The sequence below is a fragment of the Lactuca serriola genome, chromosome 1 (assembly GCF_051521515.1).
Source record: "Lactuca serriola cultivar US96UC23 chromosome 1, Lser_US96UC23_V15, whole genome shotgun sequence".
NCBI classification, from domain to species: domain Eukaryota; kingdom Viridiplantae; phylum Streptophyta; class Magnoliopsida; order Asterales; family Asteraceae; genus Lactuca; species Lactuca serriola.
In genome coordinates, this window is record NC_136408.1 from 62,678,585 (window position 1) to 62,690,637 (window position 12,053).

Genomic DNA, 12,053 nt, shown 5'->3' on the forward strand with positions numbered 1-12,053 from the left:
CATGGCTAGAAGGGAGTTTACGGCCAAGGAGCTTCTTAGGCCGTAAACTCCAAGTTTTTAGTGCCAAAATGCTTTGAAACACTTCCTAAGGCTTAAGATTAAATTACGACAAGTACCCTAAAGTGTTTATAGCCTAGCAAACATAAGATATCACAAGGAAAAAGGAGTTTACAGCCAATACAAACTCTTGGGCCGTAAACACCTATAAAGGGGTCAAATGACACCCTAACTCCTTCCTTAAGCTAAGAGACCAATTTGGGCATGTACCTAAATGAGTTTTGGACTAGTTAAAACACTTAGAACACCAAGAGTGAGGGAGTTTACGGCCCAAAAGGTTCTATGGCCGTAAACTCCATAAAATGGTGCCAAATGTGCCATAAACTCTTCTAAAGACAAGTACCAAAGCCTAGATTTGTTCCTAGTTAATTTAGAGGTTAGAAAACACCATAATCACCCTCCCAAGGGAGTTTACGGCCGTAAAATCCAAGGGAATATGGTCTATGGGCCGTAAACTCCCCAAAGGAGTTAATATGGCACCCAAACACTTGTTTAAGCCTTGAAACAATTCCCCACTAGAGTTGTAATAATTCTAAGCACCATTTAGAGCCTTGGTTGAGAGTTTACGGCCAGGAGTTTACTCCCCTGGGCCGTAAACTCCAAAGAACATGGTCATTTGACCATAAACTTCCATTAGAGGCATTGCACTCCTTTGTTGCAACCCATTAGCCTCCTAGCACTTGACTAAAAGTGTTTTCCTCGTGCTTAAATGTTATTACTTGTATAATTAGTGTTTTAATCACTAATTATTTAGATACATATGTTTGCATATGTAATTAGGATCATTGTGTGTGTCTAAGTCTTCACTTGACACCAAGCACTTGTCCGATCATTCCGTACGATAACAGTCCGTTCAATTCCAGTCACTTACTGCAGGTAAGTTCATACCCCTTAACTAATGTTTTAAACTATTTTTAAATGTTTTATGGGGGGGATACAAGTAGAATCATGCTAGTTATTATATCAATCACATGTGATTAATAAGTAGAATTATGCTAGTTATTACATCAATCACATGTGATTAATATGCAGCATTCAAATGATTGACTACACGTTAGCCGTTTTACCAAACAGTTTTCCTTCAAATGATTTTTATAAACATTTTATATGTTTTAAACTCCTTATTACACTGTACCTTGTACTCAGTATACTACATTTCAAACTTATTTAAGATTGTGTTTCAAACAAATGTTTCCTTATACTAAACTGTTTTATCAAACTTATGCCTTCAAATTGTTTTATAGATTGACATCAAGTCGATCTTTTCTTTAAATTACAATTATGTTTCAAATGTCTTACAAAACTTATTTATGCTTTTATATTATAAATTGCATGCCTCTATATGTATAGTTATATAAGAAATGTTTAAAAGACTTAGGAAGGCTATCCACCCTATTTCCTTTTCGCGCTTGAGATGTGGTCTGGTGGGATATCGGGTATTCGTCCGAAAGTCGTTTAAATATTAGTTGTATATCATGTGTACATATATAGTCATAAAAGGTTCTTCCAGTTCATCATATGCCCTTGGGTAGCAAGGGTTTACATCCATGTTCATACGTACCAGTTAGATTACTAGTAAGCTACCATATGGGTAGTTTAGGAAGATACTAGAACTATTACTAGGACACGATATCATACAATGAGTCAGTTCATTCATGAGTCAATACTTTCTAGAACATTACAGTACATTACTATACTTGCTAGGTAGAGAGCACATACATTACAGATAGAACAGTTCGTTACATTACACTTACATTAATACGCCAATAAAATTGTGATCCACTGTATGGAAGCATGCCTTAATTGTCATGCCCCGGGTTGTAGCCAGAGTCTCTTGAAGGGAGAGCGTGAGTTTGCGTATAGATCTATACTAGATTGACTATCCTACACCTTGTTGCTAGCTACAGCAGGATCGACAGGTCTGCAGGTGCCAAACGTCATACCTTATTTTCGACTATACATTGTCGTTGTTACCAGTCTATAGTATGGTGCAATTTATCACATAATTCCATAATATAAATCCGGTTTAAGGTAGTTAGTATGGCAGTAGTTCTTATAGCACTACACCATAGTACTATTTCTTTTTCCCATTACATTCACTTCGTGAACATTCACGCGACGCACGGAATTGTAGAAACTATATTTTTAGATATTGATAGTTATACATGGGAAAATGCATACTCTTACAAGAGACACACTTTCAGCACAGTTAGGTCTTGGTAGAAGACTACATTTAGAACAGTTAGGTCTTGGTAAAAGACACCTTCATATACTAGTAAGAATCATAGGGATTTCTAGGGTTTTTCAAACACTTACAGTTCATATACACTTTCAATACTTACAAGACATATACTTACAAATTCTTACTTACAAATTAAGACACTAAATACTTATGATCTCACCAGCTTCAAAGCTGATACTCGCTTTCAAAATTACTTGTATCCTCAGGTCATCATAGACAGGTACTGATGCAAGGAGAAAGGAAGATAGAGCTTGTTCATGACTTATCTTTCATTTTGATTTATGTTTTAGTGTTTATCAAAATTTGACAGAACACATTTGTATAATAATTATATTATTAATGCAATGGATGATGTTGTTGCTTGTTTACTACTTTACATTGTTGTTGATATTATACATGACGTCCTCTGCCACAGAACGTTTCCGCCGTTCTTGGTTTGGTGGTGTGACAGATTGGTAACAGAGCATTGTTTATAGTGTATTGTGTGATAAAATGATGAGGGGCCTCGATGTTGATGTTGTTGATTCTGTCATCTAGCGGAGTATGGATGACGACCACGGACTCTTCTAGACTGTCCAGTGGAACACTAGCAAGCTCGCAACCTGTTGGTGTTTGTGAACGATGTGTTCACCGGTGTACTCCCTCCCCCACATGATAAGTGTTTAGGGACGTAAAGTGAGGATAACGGGAACGGGTAATCGGGTTATTGTTGATTGATGAAATTAATAAACTTATTTATTGTGGGTTGAAAACCCTATTTGCTCACCAGGCTCCCAAACCTGACCCACTCAGTTTTATGTATTACAGGTAGTGGCGCATGAGCATAGATGTGATGTTTTGGACGAGGGATTATGGATATAGGCCTGTAGATATGAAATAATGTAGTAAGGCTTATATTGTACTGTTTATGCTTTTGCTCTGTACGAACATGACATCCCAAGTCTTTTAACGAAATACATTTCTATGGAAATGCTTTCGATAAATCTTTATCATATTTTGTTTTGGGACAAATTCCGCAACACTTTTATTTAAAATGTTACTCTGATTTTTAAACAAAGCATAAACAAAACGGTCTTTTCTAACCGTGATTTTGGGGATGTCACAGTTTGTATCAGAGCATTAGTTTTAGCGAACTAGGAATTTGTAGGATTTCTAGACTTAAACTTAGAATGCTAAGCGATGATTGTGAGGTGTGAGCACTAGCTTATTTTAGGAGTTATGCCTAAAATACTTTTATGAGCTAAATGCTTTGTGCCTGAAATGTTATTATTTGTTCGGATCTATGGTCTGTTGCCGACCGGATCTGGAAACCTTATGTGTTTAGGATTCTAAACGTACGACTACGATATTAGAACTAGCATGTAAACGTTTCGGAGTGATAAGGACGATTTAAATGTCTATCCTAAATAAAGATCTAAATTCACCTTATTCGGTGTTTAGATCAAGATGGCAAGGACCCGTAGCGGAACTGTGAATGTAAATGGGAACAGAAACCAACCCCCAATGACTGAGCAAATACCGGTGATGGAAGCCGCTGCTGAGCCAATCACCATGGCCGGAGTGCAAGCGATGTTGGATCATCAAATGGAGGAAACTAGACATTTGCTCCAGCAAAATCATGAGGAAGCCACTATTCAGATCGAACAGCCCGAGTTGAACGAAGGGCAGACTGAGGAAGGAGACTACAGTGGAACTGTTGGTCAAGTCAACCAACCAATAGTTCATGAAAATAACCAAGATGACGGATTCGAGAGAAGTGGATGCAAGTACAAGGATTTTCAGACTTGCAAGCCATCGACTTTCACGGGAAAGGAAGATCCAATCGGAGTCATGGATTGGATCTCGAAGATGGAGTTAGCTTTCATGACATGCGGGTGTAGAGGGAAACTACATACCACGTTTGCAGCGCGTCAGTTTCGAGGAGGCGCTGTACGTTGGTGGAATACCTTGGGGAAGACTTTAAGCCCCAACAAACCCCTGGAACTGATATGGGCAGAATTTCTTGTACAATTCAAACGAAAGTACTGCTCAGCTCATAACCTGCTCGAGCTAGAGAACCAGTTTCTAACCCTGAAGAAGGGGAGCATGTCAATCGATGAATACACGAACAACTTCACAGAAAAGATGGAATTTGCCTTGCGTCTTGTTCTGGATGAGTTGACGAAAATTGATAAGTACGCAAAGGGATTACCATGGGAGTACGCGGTGACAGTACGTCAGGCACCTACTTTGGAGGTAGCTATCTGGGCTGCCAAGTCTGTGGAGGATATGATTAAGGGAAGAGCTGCCAGCAAAGTCGAGGTTGGCGAGAAAAGGAAATTTGACGGATCCTCAAGGTCCGGTAAGAAGTGTAGATTCTCGAAGTCTGGTTCGATAGGAGGAGGATCAGAAGCAAAGTGGTGTGACAAGTGCAAAAAGAAACACTATGGGAAGTGTGACGGAGGGGTCACTTGTTTCAAATGCGGAAAGCCTGGGCACTATGCCAATGAATGCACCCTCATCCATAAGGCATGTTATGGGTGTAATGAAGAAGGGCACATTTTGAAGGACTGCCCGAAGAAGAAGGAGGCAGGAAGACCCAACATACCACCAAAGCCGAAGGCAAGAGCCTTCCAGATGACGCTCGAGGCTGCGAAGGAGGCAGCAGACGTCGCTTCAAGTATCTTTCTTGTAAATGGTTTGCCTGCAAATATACTATTTGATTTCGGAGCCAACTACTCCTTTGTGTCGCATAAATTTGGTGGGAAATTAGCATTGCCTGTAGAAAAACTTGATAATGCCCTGATTGTAGAAGTTGCTAGTGGCAAATTCGTACCTGTTAGTAATCGTATTAGGAACATCGTCATCGACCTAAACGGAAACGAATTCCACGAAGAGCTATTACCCATAGAGTTAAACGGTTTCGACATTGTTTTGGGTATGGATTGGCTTGGCGCCAACGATGCTGAGATTCAATGCCGAAAGAAGATAGTAAGGGTGAACCCACCCAGAAAGGAATAATTTATGGTGTACGGGGACAAACGCACAGTGAATTCTGGCATCATATACCTGATGAAAGCCAGGAAATGTTTGTCCAAAGGATGTGCATCATACTTGGCATTCGTAATCGATGCTAAGAAGGATAAGAAAGAGGTGCAGAATATACCGGTTGTGTGTGATTATCCGGAAGTCATTCCCGAAGATCTTCCCGGATTACCACCTGATAGACAAGTGGAGTTCCGTATCTACTTGTTACCAGGAACAACACCAATAGCAAAAGCACCTTATCGATTAGCACCGACAGAGATGAAGGAGCTTATGACGCAACTTCAGGAGTTGTTGGACAACGGTTTTATTCGACCTAGTTCATCACCCTGTGGAGCTCCGGTGTTATTCGTGAAGAAGAAGGACGGAAGTATGAGAATGTGTATAGACTACCGAGAGCTGAATAAGGCAACGGTGAAGAACAAGTATCCATTGCCGAGGATTGATGACCTATTCGATCAGCTGCAAGGTTCGAGCTACTTCTCAAAGATCGATCTTAGGTCAGGATATCATCAGCTAAAGGTGAGAGAGCAGGATATTTAGAAGACTGCATTCAGAACAAGATATGGACAGTATGAGTTCTTGGTTATGTCGTTCGGACTAACCAATGCTCCTGCAGCATTCATGGATTTGATGAATAGGGTTTGTAAACCATTCCTTGATAAATCCGTGATAGTGTTCATTGACGACATTCTCATCTACTTGAAAAGCCAGGAGGAGCATGGCAAGCATCTACGAGAAGTATTAGAAGTGTTAAAGAAGGAGAAGCTTTACGCAAAGTTCTTCAAATGCGACTTTTGGATACGGGAAGTCCAATTATTGCGTCATGTTGTTAACCAGGAGGGAATAATGGTTGACCTCGCAAAGATCGAGGCTGTAATGAAGTGGGAATGTCCGAAGAGTCCCACAGAGATTCGAAGCTTTCTAGGATTAGCCGGATATTATCGACAATTTATCCAAGGCTTTTCTTCGATAGCTGCTCCATTAACAGCTTTGACTCATAAAGGAGCTACGTATACATGGAGTGAGAAACACGATGAGGCATTCGAGAAACTAAAGAAGAAGTTATGTGAAGCACTGATACTTTCTCTACCCGATGGAGTTAAAGACTTTGCGGTTTATAGTGATGCATCTGGAGTCGGGTTGGGTTGTGTTCTGACCCAAAGAGAAAAGGTGATAGCATACGCATCTCGACAATTGAAAGAGCACGAAAAGAACTACCCCACTCATGATCTGGAGTTGGCAGCGGTAGTATTTGCCTTAAAAATATGGAGGCATTACCTCTACGGCACGAAGTGCAAGCTCTTCACTGATCATAAGAGTCTCCAATATCTCTTTAATCAGAAGGAGTTGAACATGAGGCAACGACGCTGGTTAGAACTACTCAAGGACTACGACTGTGAGATACTTTACCACCCAGGTAAAGCAAATATTGTTGCTGATGCTCTCAGTCGGAAAGTCAATCTTGAAAGGAAAAGGCCAAGAGCGTTAAGAATTTAAGTCTTCTCGACGATTGTGGAAAGTATCAGGAAAGCTCAAGAAGAAGCTTTAGAGAAGAATGACCGAAAGGAAGAACGTTTGGGCAAAACGTTATTATTCGGAACAAACAGTCGAGGACTGAAGGTATTCCAAGATCGGATTAGGGTACCTAAGACGGGAGGAATAAGAGATCTTCTGATGGAAGAAGCACATAAGATCATGTACTCATTTCATCCCGGTAGCACTAAGATGTAAAGGGACCTAAAACCCTACTACTGGTGGCCGACGATGAAGCTCGATGTTGCGAAGTATGTGGCCGAGTGCGTAACATGTGCGAGGGTTAAGGCACAACATCAGAAACCGTATGGGAGTTTAGAACCTTTACCTGTACCCATGGGTAAATGGGAAGACATCACCATGGATTTTGTGACTAAACTGCCCAAGACGAAGAACGGTCACGACATGATTTGGGTAGTCGTGGATTGTTTCACCAAGAGTGCACACTTAATAGCAGCCAACGAGAAGTGGTCTATGGATAAGCTCGCAAATGCTTACGTGAAGGAAATTGTAAGACTTCATGGTGTCCCTCTTACGATTGTATCAGATCGTGATAGTCGTTTCACATTGAGGTTTTGGAGGAGTCTACAAGAGGAGTTGGGTACAAAGTTGTGTTTGAGTACTGCTTACCATCCGCAAACCGATGGTCAGAGCGAAAGAACGATTCAGACGTTGGAAGATATGCTGAGAGCATGTACCCTCGAATTCCAAGGGAATTGGGTCGAGCACTTACCTCTGGTAGAATTTTCCTACAACAATAGTTTTCACTCGAGCATCAAGATGGCACCTTACCAAGCCTTGTATGGACATAAGTGTCGTCCGCCGTCTTGTTGGCTTGAAGCCGGAGAGAAGCAGTTTATGGGCCCCGAGATAGTCCATGAGACTGCTGAGAAGTTGAAGGTGATTAGGGAAAGAATGTTAGCAGCTCAGGATCGTTAGAAGAGCTATGCTGACAAGAAAAGACGACCGATAACTTTCGAAGTTGGGGTTTCCGTTTTGCTTAAAGTCTGACCGTGGAAGGGACTTATACGATTCGGTAAATGAGGAAAGTTGAGTCCAAGGTTCATTGGACCATTCAAAGTTCTTCAGAAGATTGGGAACCAAGCTTACAAGCTGGAATTGCACGAAGAACTCAATGGTATTCATAACACCTTCCATGTGTGTTATTTAAGGAAATTCACGGGAGATGTTCCCGACATAATTCCAATTTCAGAGTTAAGGATGGACGAAAATAAAAGGCTGATCGAAGAGCCCGAGGCAATTGTTGATCGTAAGACTAAGAAGTTACGACGCAAGATGGTCGACTTAGTGCTAGTCCGATGGAAACATTTGAATGGGTCGAATCTCACTTGGGAAACAGAGGATGACATGATGAGTCGCTATCCACATCTGTTTGCTGATGCATGATTCCGGGACAGAATCATCCTAAGGGGGAGAGAATTGTAACGCCCGGGTTTCAGGGCTAAGCATTTTTGTCAATGTAATAGTCTAGGTCAACTCTTGTAACTCTTTTTGAAGTAATAAAGATGGAATATTTGAGTATTATGTGAATTATGTGTGTTTATCTGTTTATTATTTAATTATAAATGTATAATTAATAAAGAATAAAAATGAGCGTCAAAAATTAAAGTGTGAGATAATCCCGATATCTCTACATAAAGTTGTAGAATATGTCTCAAGGTTTCCATACATATAAAGAACGCCGAAATCCGAGTTATAACGAAGAAATTATGACCCGTCGAAGTTTCACGACAGAACCGGCACAATACCGGGAAGCGTGAATAGTGAATTTATGATAGAACGAGATTTAGCCTTAGCGATCTAAACGAAAGTCGTAGAATATGTTAAACTAAGAACATCGATAAAAAGAACGCCCAAATCTGACTTCGTATGAAGAAGTTATGATTTTTCGAAGTTTCGGAATAGCAATGTACAACTCGAAATTCGAATATTAGATCGAGCGATTTTTAGCCGACACGACCTGAACGGGAATCGAAGATCTCGTTGAGAGTAGCGTAACGTGAAAAAGATGGGCGAAAACGGATGTCGGATGAAGAAGTTATGAGGATTTAACGGACCAATCCTGTCCTGGCCCGTTGATAATATAAAATTTAAAATCAATCCAAAATTAGCTGACGAAGTCTAAACGAAAGTTGTAGAATACGTTCCCACATTCGCGTGGATATAAAGAACGTCAAAAATGGAGGTCGTACGCGAAAGTTACGAATTTTTAAAGTTGAAGTATCAAAATGCGAAACCTGGTGCGAGACTGATCACGTGGCGCGTTGTGGGCCGTCCGATGAAGGTCTCAGAAGTCGCTCCGGATTGCGACACGCCCTCCCCCCTCCCCCCCCCCCCCCCCCCCCGCTTACGCCCCGCGTCCGAGGTCTGTACGCCCAGCGTACCTTCGCTCTTATCCTTCCGAGTCCGAGTGCGAGCCAGCTGGTGCGAGCTGGCAACCTTATCCGAGCTACGCCCAGCGTAGCGCTACTGGACGCCTTGCGTAGACCGAGGCTTCGCGCCTATAAAAGGGGTCCGAAGGCAGCACCATTTTTCACACCAAAACTCACTCTCTCTCTAAATTACTTTCTCTTTCTAGCCCATTTTAACCCCCTAAACCCTAGGAAGAACCCCTTAGCACCCTAGGGAAGCCTCGAGGCTCCCGGAGTCCCGAGAAAAAGGAGTTTTTCGGTTTCGAAACGCTGCTCCAATTAAGTCCCGGTTCTCGATAAAATTCGCTGTAAGTGTGCTATGCTTACGGAATTTTTAATATAGCTTTCAAATAATTATGGAAATGTTATTAGGTCCTTAAAATAATTATTTGGGCTATTATTATGAGTTATATCGAGTATTATTAACGCTTAGTAATACTCAGACTAATTAATTTGTCACAGTTATCGTTAAACTAAACCCTAGTGGTATCGGTACTAGGTTTTATCGAAGGAATATCGTTTTGAGAGTATTGAAGCGCTGTCCGAGTGCTGAGTCACCACCTAATCAGGTGAGTGCATAGTTACTTTCAACATACACATAGATATGAAGTATTTTATATAAATTACGTGGTATGTGTGCATATTATCTGAGTACTTGCTATCTATGCCGGATGAACATTGTTATACATGTTTTCAATGATTTAAATTGTATATATATTTTATATCTACGAAAATGTTGGGGTAAAACATGGGTAGATGTAATAGGTGATGTGTGATAAAATGATGAGAGTCCTCGATGTTGATGTTGTTGATTCTGTCATCTAGCAGTGTATGGATGACGACCACAGACTCTTCTAGACAGTCCAGTGGAACACTAGCAGGCTCGCAACCTGTAGGTGTTTGTGAACGATGTGTTCACCGGTGTACTCCATCCCCCACATGGTTGCCTTTAGGACATTTATTGCTGAGGAATCCCCTTAGCAGTAGTGTCCGTCCCGATGATGATCCTTAGGCTAGGTCCCTTATGATAAGTGTTTAGGGACGTAAAGTGAGGATAACGAGAATGGGTAATCGGGTTATTGTTGATTGATGAAATTAATAAACTTATTTATTGTGGGTTGAAACCCTATGTGCTCACTAGGCTCCCAAGCCTGACCCACTCAGTTTTATGTATTACAGGTAGTGGCGCATGAGCATAGATGTGATGTTTTGGACGAGGGATTACGGATATAGGCCTGTAGATATGAAATAACGTAGTAAGTCTTATATTGTACTGTTTATGCTTTTGATCTGTACCAACATGACATCCTAAGTCTTTTAATGAAATAAATTTCTATGGAAATGCTTTCGATAAATCTTTATCATATTTTGTTTTGGGACGAATTCCGCAACACTTTTATTTAAAATGTTACTCTGATTTTTAAACAAAGCATAAACAAACCGGTCTTTTCTGGCCGTGATTTTGGGGATGTCACACCTTTCCTAAGAATCCTCGAGAATTCCTTTCGAACGTCTAGTCAAGCCTCGTATTAACCTAATTCTTGGAACTATCTCGTAGCCGAACCTCTGGGAAGATGATATATCCAATACTGCGATCAGGATCTGATATGATCACCACGAGTTCGTAGTGGTACCCTTCGGTCAAATCATTTTCCTTGATCTTGTAGTAAACAAAGCAACCATACCCGTAGGCCCATAACCCACAGGTCCTAGAAATCTCTTTCAGGATCATCAAGCCCTTAGCTACTCTGCAACAAGATGATGTACCTTCTTGTTGGAGTTTGTATTCTGTTGAAAGCCTTATCCCAGAGAAAACATGAAATGCTTTGGAAAAGCGAAATACTTCTCTCGTGATACATTAGACCCTTCGCGACCTTTGTGGGATCGATTCCGTAACCTTCAAACTTCGGCTACCCTCAGAACTTAGTAACATTCCTCTGGTACTTCACGTCTCGGTCCTTAAGAAGTATCTACTTGACGAAATCAAGACGCGTCCCGATAGTGACGAAATCAAGACTTGATGCCACTTGGGAGTGTGAAAAACCGGAGCAGCAAATCCAACCTTATCTCATTCCAATTCATGATCTGTATCTAAATCTTTGAATTTCGGGACGAAATTCCCTCTAACAGGGGGGATAATGTAACAACCCGAAATTTTCCATCGCCGAAAAACCCGTTCTACCCATAAAACTCGTCGTTTATCAGTTCGTTCCGATTTTGTTTTGGGTTAAATTATTTAAACTTATATGTTTATTTGATACTAATGAGTGTCTAAACCCCTTAGGAAGTCATGAAATTAGCCCAAAATGTTTACTTCAGAAATTTTAGAAACGTCCCCGTCGGGTAACGGCAACTTAATCGGGTGCGACCAAAAGCCCCGTTTAATGCCGGTATCGGGTAGAATTCCATCGTGTCCAAGTTTTTGGACCTATTTAAACGTGTTCCAGCTTTCATTTGAAGCTTTTGCTCCTCTCTCTACTCTCTCTCTCTAACCTCTCTCCTAAATCCAAGTTTAAGGGTCCAAATCTCAAATTTAAGGCTTCTAATCACCAAGGTACCTCCCCTAACTTGTTATGCAACCCCTTTAGCCTTCAAATTCGAGTTCAAATCATGGAATAGGACCACATTCATGAGTTTATGTCCCTGGAACAGTCCTAGGTCGTGAACTCATATAAAATGGGTTTTGGAACCCAAAAACCCTTCCAATCGACCTTTGGATCTTAGATATGGCTTAATGGCTTAATAGACTGGACATAGAATGC